The sequence below is a fragment of the Aphelocoma coerulescens genome, chromosome 3 (genome assembly GCF_041296385.1).
Source record: "Aphelocoma coerulescens isolate FSJ_1873_10779 chromosome 3, UR_Acoe_1.0, whole genome shotgun sequence".
Lineage (NCBI taxonomy): Eukaryota > Metazoa > Chordata > Aves > Passeriformes > Corvidae > Aphelocoma > Aphelocoma coerulescens.
In genome coordinates, this window is record NC_091016.1 from 93,977,660 (window position 1) to 93,995,868 (window position 18,209).

General features: G+C 37.6%; 1 long non-coding RNA gene across 2 annotated transcripts; it reads left to right on the forward strand.

Annotated features, from left to right (window-relative positions):
* The first annotated feature begins 3,544 nt into the window (after positions 1 to 3,544).
* Positions 3,545 to 17,023, forward strand: LOC138107363 (uncharacterized). 2 transcript variants are annotated; one of them, XR_011149446.1, is made up of 4 exons: positions 3,545 to 3,711; positions 11,378 to 11,449; positions 13,482 to 13,832; positions 15,152 to 17,023. It is a non-coding gene; the product is annotated as an uncharacterized lncRNA (long non-coding RNA). The 2 variants fall into 2 exon arrangements; XR_011149447.1 differs by having other exon boundaries at positions 13,482 to 13,605.
* Positions 17,024 to 18,209: the final 1,186 nt, after the last annotated feature.

The window sequence follows — 18,209 nt, forward strand, 5'->3', positions numbered from 1 at the left end:
TCCATGTTTTAACAAAGTTATGCTTCATCTAGGCATTTTAAATGTTTCTCAAGAATACAGTATTATTTTTGTGGCCTTTCCCAGAGTTGCATCCATTTTTTTAATGTGTTTGCAGTAGTGAGATGCTGGGAGTTGTGGAGCAGTACAGATATTACCTAGGTGCTATATGAAGTTGAAGTTTCATCACCTGGACTACGACTAAATGTTGCTGGTTTTGTTTGCTGCCACATTCCATTAGCAGCTAGCCCTAAGAGCCAGCCATTCATGCCACCATTTTGTTTTGGCATCTCTGTGTTGCAAAGTCACCGGCTATCCATGTTCCATGTTTTGAATTAGTTTCACCAAATATTTTACTTGTGTGCTTCCAAGTGGAAAGAACTCTCTTCTGCTCATAATGTTAAGCTTTTGGTCATAATATGTCCAATTCTTTTGAGCTTCTATTTGCTTATAGCTGACTAATAAATAGAGCCAAGGGCATCCTATGCAACTATGAAAAACATAATATTAAAGAAATACAAATGTGTTACTGCATTTCTTTTCTCTGCTCAGCAATTTTTATGTCACTAGCCCTTTTTTTAATTATTATTGATCCTGAAGAGAAACTAAAATACTTGTGAAGTATTATTTTCCCAATTAACCTATTTCTTGACCTTTATTCTCTTATTATTTTTATTTACACAGAGTTCTACATTTTTTCTATTGGGTACTTATACATTTCTAAATGGGTACCATTAAAACATAGCCTATTTATACATCAAAACAATAGAAATACCTGCATATTTCAATTTTTTGTGGAATTTCAGCAGAATGCAAATCAGATTCTATTTGATATCACCTTCAAGTGTTTTTCCACCATGGGTATTTTATTCCTTATCTACTATTTCAAAACAGGCACATCTGGCAATCACAAAATCACATTTTAGTAGGTAAAGAGTAGAAAATGTGTGGACCAAGAAAATATATTTCCTCTTGGTTTCTATATCTTTCATTCTAGAGAAATCCTATGCCTTCCATGCAGAGAGAGAGAAAAAGCCAACAACGTCTGTTTCTGCTCACGTCTGTTTTAGATAAATATCACGTAGAACAGGTTTTAGAGTATTGGAGATCAAATCTTATGAAATTGTTAAAGTACACTGAAGGAAAAGAGTTCATCCAGGCTTGTTAACTATTACTCCCTTCGTCCATCTGGAATGATGTCCACCCTCCAGACAAACTAGACACCTACCTGTCCATTCCAAACTTGTTACTTATATCCAAAGAATTAAATCAAAGCAATATACCAGCTAATTTATCTGTCAGAAAACAAGTATTACACAGATAAAACATATTTACCTCTAAAAGAATTCAAGATCTGCCAACAATGTTTAGGAAAGGTATTTGTGGGTATTGATTTTGAAAGTTCTAAAAAAAGAACTGAAGGGAAGAGACGTGCAAGTTTCAGAACTTTGAGTAGTGCCTCCAGAAAAGACTAGCTTTTTTGGCTTCCTTGATGTTTGTCCCAGCTTGAGTGGGCCACTGCCTTCAGAAGATTCTCTGCCTCACACCCTTCACTCCACTGGCTTTCCTCCAATGACTTCTTACACATTTACACTTGCTCGTAATTCTTTTTCTTCCAAGAACACTACCATCATTTCTTGGAACAGTTCTGATTTGTGTACTACGTGGTGCACAGCAGTCATTTCAGAAAGACAGAGTTAGTTTGGATGTTTAAAAATGCCAAAGTCTTATGTACTCTTTGAGAGATTTGAACCCAAAAGCGTAGAATCCTCATAAGATTAGCTGTTCTCATAAGAAACATTTGTTTGTTTCAAAACTTGTGAATCCATGCGTGAAACTGATCCTGATTCTATTTAAACTTCTTGAGTTCCCCCTTCCCATTGTAACGCTGCCCCAAATCAAAAAACAAGTAAGTATGTATTATTTTAAGTGCAGGTCTCAACATCTGCACAGCTCAGTCAGTCTCATGCAGGAAAGGGTTTGGATGCAAGTTGTCAGGTTTCACTAATTTCTAGCGAAAGTTTCCCTTACTCCTGGTTTATATAACCATATCTCTCAGGGCTTTAATCCTGGGGAGTGAAAATTAGGACAAAAACTTTTAGGTGAATTTCTACCTCCTTTTTTATTTGAACCACAGACTGGTTTATGTTGTGTCTGCTGGAATTCTATTCAAAAAACTTAGAAAATATGGGCCAAGTCTTATGCTCATAACAAAATATTCTTACATCTGAACTTCATCTATATCCATATTTCATTGGAAACACTTCGCATGGGTTTTCTCACAATATGTTTTGAAATTTAATTAGTTATAATCATTCTATGCTTCTGGAAATTTGCCTAAATATTTCATGCTCTGCTGTCATGAAATCTGATTCCTTCAATCAGATATTTCATGTTTAAGACTGACAAGTCATAAAACCAGACACCTCAGAAAATTTTACTTTCATATTCATATTTTATAAAACTGCGCATCTATGTTGCACCATTTTCAACAGAGAATTGAATACTCTGAGTAGATCTTAATCAGGTGTAAATTCACAGGATGGGTGAAGGAGGACCAGTTTATATATCTTGAGGATTTGCCTATATGTGCCTTAATGTATTAATACACTCCTTATATTTCGGATTAGTTATGGATAAAGGGTTGCATTTAGTAACACAAACGTAAGAACAGCTGTATTAGCTCACACTACAGACTTAGCTAGCCACATATCCAGTCTGGCAACGGCAATGGCCAGTAGAAGCCAAGCCCTTGCTGCATCCCTATCAGTGCATTCATGGGACAGAAACATCTCACCACACCAAAGCAAAATACTGTTAAGTTTCCACGAAGACTGGAGACCTCCTGGATTGCAACTGGAATTGAGTGAAGCTCATGCTGGTTTCCCAGTACATGAGGATGCTGCAGACCCCAGTGTTTGATCAAAGACATCAGGATTGCCTCCAGTTCTGCATTCCTCTACTACCATGAATCAGGGTTGAAGGACCAGAGCTCTGGTTCTGTTCTCACCCCAACCTCTGGCCTCATGGAGCTCATCATGTTGTTATCACACAGGCCTCTCCTGCACACAATGTATTGCAATGGAAGGTGTCAGTGGACCAATGCTGCATTTTTTCCCCAGGGTCCCTCATGGAGGCACTTAGGCGGCACTCTGCCAGCACCCACGCGTGCACTCGATCTCACCCTCGCAGGCAGTCGTGAACAGCCCCTCACACACACAGTCTGTGCACAAACCGGAGACAAAGAGGTGAGAGGGGATCTCTGCGTGCAGTTCCGAGGCACTTAATGCGACCAACACACCTGAAAGGGAACAGAGGCAAAGAACCAATAACAAACCCCACGTGTGTTTTTATCCCGAAGGGTCCCAGGGGCGGGCAGAGCATCAGAAGCCAATGGTCTGAGGGCCAGGGGGCAGAGGCAAGGGTGAGTGACATAACAGGGGCCAATGGGAGAAGGGATGGGAGGGGGGAGAGAGCCAGTGACCAGTGGAATCTCAGTAAAGGGAGAACTTTCTAGCACAATGATGGGGGGGGGGGGGGGGGGGGGAAGAAGATCACTTTGTAGTAATGTGGGGGTGTAAAGTGGACTTAGCCACTGCACCAATAATGTCAGCCTCTCTAAGGCGTGCCTCACCTTTATCACTTTGTAGAACCTGGTGAGAATTTCTACTTTTCTGTCTTCTAAAATCCCCAGGGAAGAAGGTTTTCTCATCTGTAAGTATTTGGGCTCAATTTATAGTATACCTCATTTTTGCAAGAACTTGAACAGAAAACAAATTACTCAGGTTTCTTATTTCAGCTGTTGCCTACTCGCAAACTGAAAAAGGCATTATATTTCTGAAGTTGTTTTCTAAATCTCTGAAATACAAATGATCTCTTTGCCACTTCCATTCTTTGGATTTACAGAATAATGCATCTTTCTAAGAATTCTGGAGGCTTAGGTGAAATTTTCCCCTGTTTTATCTTCAGCTTGGAACAATATTCATATACTCATAAGCAAATTGTATGTCCTTAAGTTCAGCTTATTTGAACTATTTCTTACCTAGGCAATGTATATTATAAAGTAATATAAATACACATTGACATGATTTCCTGTAACAAGTAATATATTTATGTGGTCTACCTACTTTTCTTTGAGCGTTGTTTCATCACAAGGTTTTACACAAAAGTTGTTCACTGGTTTGATGTGAGATTATCTTTTAATGTACACTGTTTTATCTCTTCTTGATTATAGTAGCAATAGTTTGGGTGCTCAGTCTGTGTTGTATTTTGTAGCAATTTAGCATAAAGTACACTTTTCATTATTCTTTAAAATGGACTTTCCAACTTTAGATATGAGAATGTGCAGAATAAAAGTATAAAAAAAAAAGTGTACCTTTATCACCTTACACTAGTAGCTATACAAGCAGAAATTACCAGCACTAGGCACTTGCCAGCTCCTCAGATTTCTAGTCTCAGGAAAGAATTACAAATTAATAAATTTTTTAAGTAGCTGAGCAACTTTTACCCTATTCATCACTGATTCTTACTTTAGTCAGCAAGTGTTCAAATAATTTTCACATTCTAGTTTATCCCGTTTCCTCATATATACCTGTGGAGGTTTTGCATCTCACTTCAGAAAAGCTCTTTTGTCACACAGACACCTTATGCTCTTTACTTCATTTGATTGCATCACATGACACAAAAAAATTAGATATTTTCGGTATTTATAGTTCTTATTTTTAATGTTTTCAACACTTAATAGTGTCTCTGTTTTAACTACTTGATGAACAGCTCTTACGAACATAGGTTCTTCCCTTTCTGTATTGATGTTTACACTAGCATTTGGACTTTCTATTTGATACTGTGGTTTGTCTATGGCATGAAAGACAGCAAGAGTATGCATGCTTCTAATACTAAAAAATGAGGTATTACTAGGCAACCTTCAAAATCAATTCAAAGGTAGACAAGATTGAAAATATGCGGAAAAACCTGAAATGCATTTCAAAGCAGAGCAGACGTTTGTTTTGTTAGCTCTTGGTAGCCCTGCTGTCAATATCTGACCTGTATTAAGTGCCATTAAAATTATAAGATGCTGCTGTTTGATCTAGGCTAGCACCCTCATGAGCTCCATGTCTTAAAAGTGTCATTTTTTAAGTCTGTGCTCCCAGTGTACAAGGACCAAGTCAATTTTTCGCAGTAGCCATGAAGGGGCAGGGTGTAGAGCCCTGTGGATGTGTCTAGGTTATTGTTCCATACCACCTTATGTCACCACTGTGAGGACAAAATAAGGGATTCTCACTTCCAAGAAGGAGCAGGTCAGAAAGAAAAAGGTGATGTGCAGAGGGTCTGCCACCATTTTGTCATTATCCTTGGGGTCATGTGGTGCCATGTCGGTCAGTCAGTGAGCATTTTTGCATGTAAATCACTGTCTTTTTGTATACTTTTGTTATTAATATTGTTACTGTTCACTTTTTATCTCATTGCTGTTTCCAGTAAATTGTTCTTAACTCGGGATCTCTGACTTTTGTTTTTCTCATCGGAGGTGGATGGGGGAGAGGAGCAGCCAGTGTTTCATTTTAGTGGGAGCACTAAATTAAGGAATACCATTCCTAAACCAGGATGTCCTTTCAGAGTCATCATACAAACTCATAAAATGTATCTCTGTCAAAGGGTAACCTTGGGTGGCCCAAGCTTTTTTACTTCACCCAAAATACGTAGCGTGGAACTTTTACTATATCACTTCTTCATGTAATATTTTCCTGTCCAACTTCTCTGCAACAAGTAAACTAAAAAAAGGTGATGAACTTCAAAAAGACCCTCTTTAAAAGAGCATCTTAAAAGAAAATACATAAGATTTTTAGGAAGAGTGTATTGATTCCAATGAAGCTCGCTTCAGTTAAGGCCTCACTGGCACTGATGGGAACCGTAATAGATTTCATTGTATTGCCAAGATTATTCAGAATAACAAAGAACAGCTGGTAGGACTTTGCTTCTTATATTATATTGTGTTTGCCACTTCTTGTAAAAGTCCCCAAGTCCCCATAATACAAATGTATGCATGTGTGTGCATATATATATATATATATATATATATTTTACAGGCACTGCAGGGAAGAGAATACATCTCAGATTAAACTTTTTTCAGTCAGTTTCCACCTAGTATTCAAGTAATACTTGACATTTGAATTTACAATGGCCTTAGTTCCAATATTTGCATTCTGCCTTACTTTACATTATTATGCAAATTTTAATAGAGAAACAGGCTACTAATTAATATAACAGTCAAGAAAAATTTGCAGAAGCACTGCAAGGACAGAAATACAAGAATGTAGTGGAACCTATTCCACTGACTTCTTCAGGAGCTTTTAAAAACTCTTTTTATATAAAACCCCCTTTTTACGTTCTTCTTCCTTACTTCTCCTATTCAATCCCCCTTATTTGTTGAGATTTTTTCTAGCTGGACATTATATTCAGCTTCTGTTTTTAAAAAGTACATTTTTTAATTTAGAGGACAATAGTGACATGCTCTTCTACTTTGCAAGAGTGCCAAAACTCTTAGCAGAATAGCAAGTAAAATAATACATAACTAAACCATTTTTTATTTCTCTAATGATTGTGAAAATACGCTGTGAGAATGCTAACACTACAGAAAATGCAACCCCAGGGACTTCTGAATTTTGTTTGCAAAGTCTTTGAATTGAATTACAAAAACAATAAATGTAATGCATGTTACAAACACTAAATGAATCTTTGCAACTGCCTGAGCTCTGGATACTATAGTAATATGTCTGTTCAAGTGGAAAGGAGAGAAAAGTAGGGATCAAACAAGACATGCTTTCTTTGGTAGGCTATTGTGAGCAGAGCAGAGAAAAAATCCTACCAGATCTCATTATCTTGTCACAAGTTTTACATTTGTTTGTTTTAAGTTCCAGACAGCAGTGCAGCATTTAAATCCAATGATTAAGCTCAGCTCTCACTAGAAGAAAACACATGAAAAATTTTAAGAGGCAGTGAAGTGAACAGTAAAGGGTTATTAAGGAAGACATAAATAAAAAATACTGTAAGCAGTTCAGTATTTTAATTTAATGCCATCTAGAAATTGGTTTAATATGCATATCACCTCTTGTTGTCTCTCAGTATATATTTCTGTCCAACTATTTGCCCCTCCCTTTCCAGTAATTTTGGAAACTATTAGCCAGTTTTATGTAGATGAAAAAAAATAAGTTGAAATTCCCAACAGATAATTCGGTAAGTGTAATGAAAATCAGTTTGGTTTAGAGGAAACTTCCTGATGTATGCAGGAAAAGAAAGCAAATCTCCGTATTTATACATTGAATTTTTTGCAGCTTCCTGTTGGCCAAACAGCCTGTGCTTGCTGGCCAGACAGATCAATAGGCACACAGCTCCAGACCAGGCATAGTGCTTGCCTTGGGGCTATTACAGGAAAAATAGGATTACTGAAATGTGTGGGACAGAAAAGAGGGGAATAAATCTTCAGAAAATCAGACATCGTTGATTTCACTGCTTAGAAAAAAATTTTCCTTAAATCTTATCTCCCTTGAAAAGTGATGACAGATGGGTATGGCAGTTTAATTACTTTGTTTTCAGGTCACCACATACTGTGCCTTCTACTAAAGAGTCTGGGAGAACAATGACCACATGTTGCTTCCTGGCTGCTGCCCACTGGATCAGTAGAAGTTCTCAGGATGTAGAGGAGATTCCTTCTCTTTCCACAAAAAAGGGAGCATCTGCAGCCAGATGTGTCCAGTTGTGAGAGTAGACCGATGGGTAGGCATGCATAGAGCAGCCAAGGAGTCAAGAGACACCACAGAACTCCTACAGAAGGCTTTCCTGGAGACCTCAGAGGGTCAGTGTGTGTTTTCTGCAGCTCAAGAAGCCACCAAAGGTTCCTGGACTGAAAGGAAAGAAAAATAATCCTGAACTGCCAGGATGCAAGTGAGAAAAGCAATAAGTGTTTTCAAGATTCTTTTTTAGCCAATTTCACCCAGCAATCCAGAGTTTTCTCTCTGGAAAGAATTGCCATGTTCCATCTTACTATTTTTGGATTTTATTGAAATACACCTCTAGGGATTGGAAACCTTCAGTGTCTTTTGGCATGCTTAGCTTCAGAGAACTGCTCCATTTTAGTGGTGGAGCAGTTCCAGCTGAAGGCACCAGCTTGACTGGGGATCCCATCACACAAAGCTCTTCCATGTCTTGAGATCATGACTCACCATTTTTTAAAGTATAAGGTTGGCAAGGCTGTGGCTGTATGTTTGTTTTCATACTATGGCATGTACACCCAAGAACTCAAATTCTCTGTGGACTGCAAAAGCCAGAGCCATGTGGGCATGTAGTAGTCCTCACAGTTGCTTCCATAGAGACAGGTTACAAAAGAATTATGGCTTGTAAATATTTTGGAGTTTGGGTGTATTTCAGTACTCAGTGCAATTTATCCACACAGACTTCAGAAGGAGATGTAATCTCCTTCTGTTCACACCCCATATAAATGTGTCCAGTGCCCTTTGGAAGATATTGGGAAGTATTAGCACTGCTTTAAACTTAGAGTAAAATTTCCTGTCTCTCAAAGGCAGGGTTTTTTACTTGGGAAAGGGATTTTTAGGGCGCAGTGCTAGGATGACCACAGAAATCTATTTTCCAATGTGTTCAAGTATAGGAAGTGTGAACTTCTTGTGAAAAACCATTTATGCTGAAAATAATATTTTACAGTTAAAACTTCAATTTAAGAAGCAAAATTTGGGACAAAGCTGTAAAACATTAGTCTGGGGTAAAAAAAATGGTGCAGCAAAAAAAAAAAATTCAATTCAATATATCTTGGGAGTTGCACTTCATCTATCCTATATCCCATTTCTTTTCTGAAGCTTCTGAGATGCAGCTGTTTCATTACACCAAGAGAAGAGATGGTGATACATGTCAAGATATGTACTTGACAGGGAAGTTACAGCTACAGGAAACCCCAGGGAATCTCCCAGAAAGAATCAAGAAGTGGCATTTAAAAATTCAGCTTTGCCAGTGCCTTATATATTTCAGCTCTAGATCTTTTCTTGTGCTTAAGACACTGTGCTTTAAGAAAGACTTGGACAGACTGTGGAAAGTCCAGGGAACAGACTGTAGAAATAATTAATGATCAGCAACTTAGAAAGTAGAGTGTTCAAAAAGAGACTGAATTAACTGAGATTGCTTAGTGTAATGATGGAAAACAATCTCTAATCATGTGAGACAGTGGAAAGGTAATGGTCTCTCCCACTCAATGGACCAGACTGGAAACAGCATTACATCAAGAAATGCTGCATTGTTCATCCAGCAGGCAGGGTGGGCTGGCAGGAGAAGAGACTGAGCAAGGGGAAACAAACCATCAAACACAAGCAGAGCCTGAGAAGGGAGATGATACACAGCCAGGCTTCAGAAGTGCTGCAAGGAGACACCAGAGCTAGAGACCCATGGAAGCTGGGGAGAGTTTGATGCAATTAAAGAGGCTGGTTTCAGTTGCTGGACTGAAATCAAGCCTCCAAGAACTCAGTGGGGAGCATAATATTTTATTTTATTATTAATTATTTTATTAATCTTTATTTTATTTTCTCTCTAATTTCTGTCCTCTCTCATGATGATTTTTCCCTATTTTAGAAAAGATCTATTTCATAATTTGGGATTTTTCTAGCAATACTCATGGAAATAATCATCCATTAAGGGAGTTTTATCCTGAAGTTTTGTCCACCTGGGTGTCCTAAGAGGTTTTTACATTGTATTTCATATGTTTCAAATATGAAAACATTATTTTATAATGTTTTAAAGCAGACTCTCCATATCAACAAAATCCCGAAGCTGCAAGTTTTTAACTCGTATGACTCTTACACAATCTCCCTCACACTTTCCTTCCTGTTGCAATAATAGTTAATAATACCTAAGCTACTTAAAATTTAAATTATGCTCAGAAGAAGACATAGTTTGCTTGTCAAAAAGAATTGTTCATAAGTCAAATTTAAGTTTAACATTTATAGATTCACTAGGGTTTATGGTTTGATAAAGCTTATAAAAACTGATTTCGGATACTTGGTGTATTTTTTCTGTGTAACAGTTGTCCTGATTGTTTTGCTGAGTGATAATTTATTTTTGATACAATTCACTTTGAGCTAATGGTGCCACCAGTTTTGAGCATAGCACTACCTGCTAACATTTTGTGATTTTGACGTGTGGAAAAGCAATTTTTAAAAGTGCTATGCAAAACGAATTTCATCAGTTGTCGAACTACACATATGGCATATAATTTTCAATTTTTATTTACTGCTTATTTTATGTAATTTACTATTGCTACATTACATCTAGTATGCTCTACTTGAAAAATTGCAAATAGTTGTGCTATTTTTCAAAGAGTGGACAGATTAATGAATCAGTATAATCAAGCACAGGACTGTGCACACTCCCAATTCTTGCCCTACTTAGTCAATGGCAGATGTGGCTGATGTGGCCCCAGTGCTGGGCCCTTCCAGAACCCTGTGCTGACTTGAGACAGTTCTTGAGACAGGACCTCTTTAGCCTAAGGAAAAGGATGGCATAACACTTAGATCCTGCCAGGGCCACAGCACATGGGGATAGTGGAAGGCAATAGGAGGTTAGTGAAGTCTGAGGTCAACTCCAGGGTTTGGTAAAGTGCTGTAGCAAAGCATTCTCTCCAAGGGCAAGACCAAAGGAGAAATTGTAAATCTGGTTCTGCCCAGGGTTTCTCCCTAAGCAACACAAATGCCTCTTCACCAGAGAGATTTTAGCATAATTCCAGTGTAACAATCAAATACAACTTGCTGTGACTAAAGACTGAGGCACCAGGCCCAGCCAAAAGCATTTTTAAATAACATTCCTTCAAACTGCACTGTCTGTTCATTCTTCTAAAGAACACTTAAGACTCCGTACTTTTAAACAAATGGATTGTCCAGGGCAATTCTGCAAAAGTAATTCAGGCTGAGCTGAAAATGTGTACCACAGACACGGCACAAGCAATTCAACTTGAGAGACTGAGCTACAAATTATCCTCCCTGACAATGTGAAGTGTTTCTCTTTTTTTTTTTTCTTTTTCTTTTTTTCACTGTCTGGCCCAATTAATTGGGACTTTTTGCTGGAAGCTGGCAGTACTGTACTTCTTTGCATTCCATAACCTCTGTTGTGTTCAAACCACAAGTGTGAATTTGCCAGGGGCCGGTTCCTCAGGGGTGTCAGGACAGAATGGGTTTTTCTATATCCCTTTGTTGCTCTGACATGTCCTTGCTTTTAAGATAGGAACCTCAATTTTAAAAGTTTTCCTTCCTTTAATTTTTCTGACAAATTCTGTTTAAAGAATTTGTAAATACTTTTAACATAGACATTTAATTATTACTTGTTTTTACAGCACCACAGCATTGGTTCCAGAGGGAAAAAAGTTTCATGAAATGGGATCATTTTCTTTAAAAAAAAGTGTTGGGTATGTAAGAACCTAATTATCTCAAAAACTACAGGTGCCTTTTCATAGCTTTGTAAGTTAAAAAAAAAATGTTAATGTTACCATTTGATTTTGGGATAGAACAAGACAGAAAGTGTCTGTTTTTCTGTGTTCTGTATCACATTACACAAAATGTACTGTTAATGTTGAAGTCTTTTTTTTCCTATTCTCCAATCTCATTTCTTAGTTTCTTCTCAAAATATTTAAATTGAATTGCATTTCCTCACAGTGTTTTTGCTTCCAGAATCACATGATTTCATCTGAGGGATATTATATCACAGAAATCTGCCTATTATTAAAAGTATTTGGTTTCCAGTTCTATTTGTAAATGTCTTTCAAAAAAACAGAATCTCAGAGACACCTTGTTGTTTATTTTTATACAGGAGATGGTTCCTAAACATGTTTTGGTACAAATTTTAATAATTCTCCTTTCCTGACTTTTCATTCCTGTTAATTTTTAGGAATGTAAAACAGATCCAGCAATATTATCCACAGCTTATTTGAAAAAAAACTGGCTTAGCTTCTCCTTTTTTTTTTTTTTTTTTTAACCAATGCTTTTCCAACTTGTTAATTTGTCAGCAGTTCACAAATTAGCAGCATCCTAAATCCCCTGTCAAATCATTTGGGCAAACACTGCATTCTTCATGTGTGATAAATTAAATGTGATGACATACCTGACAGTCTCCATTTAGGAGCTGTTAGGAGGGAAGAAGAAAACACATAGCAGATTAACTGAAGTTGTCAGCAGCAGTGGAATCCAATCCTAAAAGAGAACAAAGAGAATAATGATCAAAGAAGGAGTCCTCAACACCATCTAGCTTGATTCCTTTTGGGAGAGAAAAATCTGTTTATGTTTACTGCTAATTTTAAACTGATTTTTTATGTTAATATTTAACTAAGAAAATGACACGAATTTATCATAATTTTTAATATTAATACATGCAAGTAAAGAATGAAGATTCCTTCACAAGTGTGATTTTACTCAGAACACAGCAGTTGTGCTTAATTTAACCTATCTCGTTTTGCTTTTAAAATTGTTGTAATCTTGAAGTTTCCCAGGCTGTACAAACACTGGGGAAGACCCTATAGGCACTACTAGATGCTACCTACTGCTGTCGTGTCAGACAGATCTGCATCTATGACATTTTAGTTACACACAGAGCCACCAGAAGAATTCAGAGACATACGTTTGATGGAAGGGGATTTGAAAATTATGTAGTCTCTTCTGCAGCAAATATTTCAACATTTATTTATTTATAATCAGTAAACCTTTTTTTACTCAAGCTAAATATCCCTGAATATATCTAGTTCTATTTTTAGAAGCATGCCCTCACAAATGGCACATTTCATTGAGTAACAAAAAATTCTAAAAAGCGTATTCAAATGAAACAATTGCAATGGTTAATAATTAAATGTATCATAAATATGTACTTCAGAGATACTACACTTGAGTTAAAAAAATTTGTCTGTACCATCAAAGCATATATGTTGCCTATACTTCAGAACAATTTACTGCATGAGGAAGAAAAGTAGTGTGGAAGAGCAGAAAATCTGTCACAGGTGGAGAGGAGGTAAGAACAGAATCCAAGTCTGTGTCTGCAGCTGCTGAACAGGAGCAGGTTCAGGCCCCAATATTCATGATTACATTGATAGTTGGTAACAAGCCTTCGGACATCCTGCCAAGACAAAGTCCCCCAGTACAAATGTACATGCACCCTCAGTAACTCCTGAAGGATGTAAAGGAGACCTGTGACAGTGTGATAAACTGCCAAAACTTCAAGTCCTTGATAAAACCAGGCAATCAAGTGCCCTTGTCACCTAGAATGACTGGTTTGTTGAATCAGTTTGTTGAAGCCTTGTAAATGACTTGATGAACTTCAGAGCAATTGCTGAAATACTAAGAAGTCATAAGCCCCTGTGAATTCTGCAGCAAAAGATTTTGGTTCCTGTTCCTCTACCTTTTATCTTGTGCTGCTAAGACCTAAATGGTTATTTTTGTAATATTTCTTTACAGACAGAACTCAAACAAAGCAAAATAGAAGCCCTATTTTTCAACTGCTTTCACAGATGAGGCTGCGCAGTTTCTGCCAGGGATCACCTCTGCTCTAGCTTTATCCTCTAACAGGCCTACAGGAAAGGTCAGGAGCTCCCCCTCATCACCAACATGGGAGGCTTCCTCTTTCCCCTGATCACTCTGGTGATCAGCAGTGACTGCAAAGTGCGAACTCTTACTCCACCTAAGTACCAGGTTAGATTGATCATCCGAGTGCTACAGATGAGCAGCTGTCTAGCCACTACATCTAAAGGCACAACTGGGCTTAGGGAAAACACTTTCTAGCATTTTTGCTGTGATTGTCGTTGTCATGTAAGTATCCTGACCTGCATGTAGAATAAGTGCCTTAACGTCCATAGAACTCTAAAGCAGATTTTATTTGGCTGCTTTTCAAGAAAATGTTTTTGTGGAAGGTAGCTTGCAAATACAGCATCAGCAACCTTAGCTGCTATCTCTTAATAATGAAGTTAAGTAGACTTTCCTGGATTCAGGGATAAAATTTAGCTATATTTAAACAGATCCCTAATATCAATTAGAAGCAAAAGAAGTTAATTAAGCTGCTGATAAAGCACAACTTTTGAAATTTGCACTTATACACTTCTGTTGCTACTTTTATAAAATCCTGTAATTTTTTCACAAAGATCTCATTTGTAAAGATGCATACAAACTAACCTGGTAAAACGCAGTGCTTCAGTCAGCCCATATGTCCATTTCCTTTTTAGTATGAGCTTGAACAGGACTAGTTTTACTATTCCTTGATCCTCAGCTACTGGACACATTTTAATTATCATCTTTGTCATCATCCTCATAATCATCATCATAATCATCTTTACAGCTGGGGATGCCTGTGCCTAGCTGTTATGACATACTCTTTGCTTCCTAAAATGTATAACACAAAGCAACACATTTAATTGTGGCTGAAGGCAATTTTTGTCTTTTCTATGTAGCTATATTTGTCCAAGCCAGATACTTACAAGAGGTTCCAAGTCTGTTCAGATGTTTATGTCTAAACCTTACAGACACTAGTGCTGATTTATCTGCCAGTAAAAGTGGTCTGAGTTTGCATGGATAACACTGCCCCATGCTGGTTCACGGGGAAAAGTCCCTGCTGACTCTGTCTTTTACCAAAATTTTTAAAAAGGCAGGTGTTCTGTAATTTTAGCCTGTATATTTGTTTCATCTTGATTCTTTAGGATGCCAATTGTTTTTTCTTCAACAGCTTTTCACAAATATCACAAAATACTCCACTTTGATGCTCCTGCAAACAAAACACAGAGGAGAAATTGTGGCTTTCTAAAACGCACTGGAAGAGAAGGCTCACTAATACTCACTGAAAACAGACAGCAACCAGGACATCACCTCACAAAGCTCATGAGAGTAGGATTCCCACAGACATTGATGCTAGCTCTGTAATGTGAACAGGCTGGAAAAGTAAAAAAGAGACTATAAAAGCATTTTAGTCCCACTCCCAGGAGTTCAGCCATATGTTTATTGCTCTATGTACATTTATAGGTAGATAAATAGATATATATAGAGAGAGTGCTATGTATAGACCTGTAGCTGTGGTCTGAAACTGCAGTTTCTGTTTTGTTTTTTTTTTTCTTTCCATGATTTTTTTTTTCCTTTTCCAGGGGCAGAACTTCATTGAGCTGAATTTGACTGAGAACTCTTGCTGCAGTCTCTGCATGCCCATGGACAGAGTTAATCTCTCTGTATCAAAAATGATACAGTTAAAGTGCCTAAAAGGATCAGTTGTTTACAGTTTTTTTCCCTCTAAGGACTGAATACATCTATATTGTCAACATACAACTATCATTTTGAAACAGGCCATTTAAGGGGCTGCAGGCAAGTATAAAAATTTTGCATGTTGATGGTCATAAGGAAAAGATTGGTTCATAAGGAAACTGGGGCTAGCATTGCAGACCACAAAAGCTCCACCTTGTAAACCACTGTATAGGACAAGTGCCAGCTAAACACAGTGAGTAGCAGGATATTTGCCACTGAAACCTGCAAATCAAGCAGTCATATGGTGGGATAAAAAAAATTAAGTCTGGAACACTTTGGCACAGAGGTGAGACAAGGAAGGAAATAGAGGGAAATGCTAAAACCTAAAGAAGAATCCACAGAGAAAGAGAGGCTGAGGGGTGGGTGACCTCGTTGATCTATGCAGCTTCATGAGAAGGGGAAGTAGAGAGGGAGGTGTTGCGCTCTTCTACCTGGTATCCAGTGATAGTATGTGTGAGAATGGTTCAAAGCTGTATCGGGGGAGGTTCAAACTTCATATTAGGAAGCATTTCTTTACATGGAGAGTGGTCAAACACTGAAACAGACTTCCTAAGAGGTGGTCAATGCCCTGTGCCTGCCAGTAATTAAGAGGCATTTGGAAAATGCCCATAATTTGGGTTGGATTTGATGATCTCAAAGGTCTACTCCAACCTTAAAAATTCTAGGATTCTGTGATTCTATAACAACATGCTTTAACTTTGGCTGAGTCCTGAATTGCTCAAGCAGTTGGACTAGATGAGCCTTGTGGATACCTTCCAACCGGAATGTTCTAGTCTACTCTATTCTATTCTAATCTGATTGTCTCTAACACCAAAGATTCAAAGATATAATCAACGATAGAAGAAAACTAAGAGTTTCTTATAACAGGGCTGAAACAAGAGACCTGTGGAAGAAGTAACCACCATTTCAGAGAAACCCAACTTCACTCTTAAGAATCTGGATGAAATAAAATGTTTAAAGACTTAGAAATGTTTCTCCCACACTGATAGCATGAAGTGAATTGTGTGTGTATGTGTGTGATTGTGTGTCTTTCTGACTTGTCTGTTTATGTTGCACAGCTCAGCTCAGAAAGATCTTACAAGTGTAGAAAAAAGAAAGTAAGAATGCCCATGCTGGTTTGTTCATGACTGCTCTCCAGCAGTGGGCATGATAAGGTGATGGACAAGAGCCTAGGAAACTGAATTAATCTCCACTCACCATGAGACACTTTCCCTACTGCTTCTCTGTATTAACATTTATAAACATCTATAGCACCACTTCCTATGTTGAGGCAGCTACTTTATTGTATTTCTATGTGTTGCTATACCATATAAATAAATATAGGTGTATGCAATTAAATACATATTGTTCTTTAAAAGCAATTATTTCTGACACTATCTGTATCCCTCAACCTAAATTTGGTAAAATTATCACTGACTATGGGTTGGAAACAAGAGGAAAACATCCAACTATGAAGCAACTAGTGTCAGCTAATACCTGTATAGATACAATTGCCATGCTCTGTCTGAACATTTTTAAAAAATCAAATCTAAATACAAAACCTGAGTTAGTAGAGCAAAAGAAAGAAAGAAACTCCTAATCAAACTGGAAATGCTTGGCCACTCAAACGCTTGTGGCTGTCCATGAAGTGGAAACAGATGAACTGTCATAGAGCATTCCTCATTTTTCCAGCACACCACTGAAAACAATGAAACAAGGTTGCAAGGATCAAAGGGAGAGTTGAAGGAAATCAAAACTATATGTGAATAAAGTACACATTGGTTTGGAGTCACCACCTTTATTTTAGGCAGCCTTTGCTCAATAATTTTATCCCTTAACTGTCTCAGGCTCTGGGATTTTCAGTAGATGCCTCTGATTCAAATGCAACTCAATATGGCTCCCATTCAGAGCAGAAATATGACAGGGTCAGCACTCAGTGATGTGGTCACAGCACGATCCTAGACCACTAACTGCCTTGGAATGTTTGACTACCAAACACCTCAAATTCGATGAGATTAAACACATGTAAAGATATCACCTTTAAGAAATGCTCTTAATGATCAGGCATCCTACTTGTAATTTCATGAAAAGCTCTCTAATTTGCTAACATCATTTTGGGGTGGCTTTCTAGGGGACACTTTGTGGGGGCAGGAGGGGAGAATATTTTTGCCTTGTCAGCTGCAAATTTTAACATTGTAAAATACTATGTAGCTATAGGCAGCAAAAGGATTTCATTTCAGATCCTCTCCTGGGACTCATGTCTTCAAGATCCTTCAACTCATAAGAAAATACAAGAAAGCAGCACTGTGACTGCAAAATGGGCTCTTTGTAGACCTTCGTTTGTGGCCCCAGCAGCCAGGGTCAGGGTATGAACAGATCTTGTTGCAATGTTTATTTAGAAAGAATGTTCTCTTCCCCAACGTAAACATTTCTTATAAGGGTTTTCTCCTCTAATGAAGTGCAGATGTCTACTCCTCCCATCAGGACTGAATGCTTTTGCTTACTTTGCCTGAGTATATCTCCCTTCTTTTTCTAGGGAAGAACAATAATCTTTTCTTCCCTTCTTGTAAAAAGTGTCACAGAAACCCCCTAAAAATCAAGAAATGCTGAGTTTAGTGTATTAAAAATTATTATGAGTATAATTACTACTAATGATTACAATGTAAGAGCAATTTTTTCAACTTCTTGATTTGATTTAATTCACACAAAACAGTAAAACCCTCAAGTATGCATCTTCCACATACATTTTTTATTCAGTAACATTTTATTTGTAGTTTCCTACCTTGAGACTTTTTTCTTTCATTTGCAGGTACTCCCATAGATTAGAGGCAAGTCCAGCAAAGAATTTGATAAAATCTGATGAATAGGAGAAAATTGAATGACATCCGGTCTTAAGCATTGCTTTTACTTAAGCCATATTTCTGC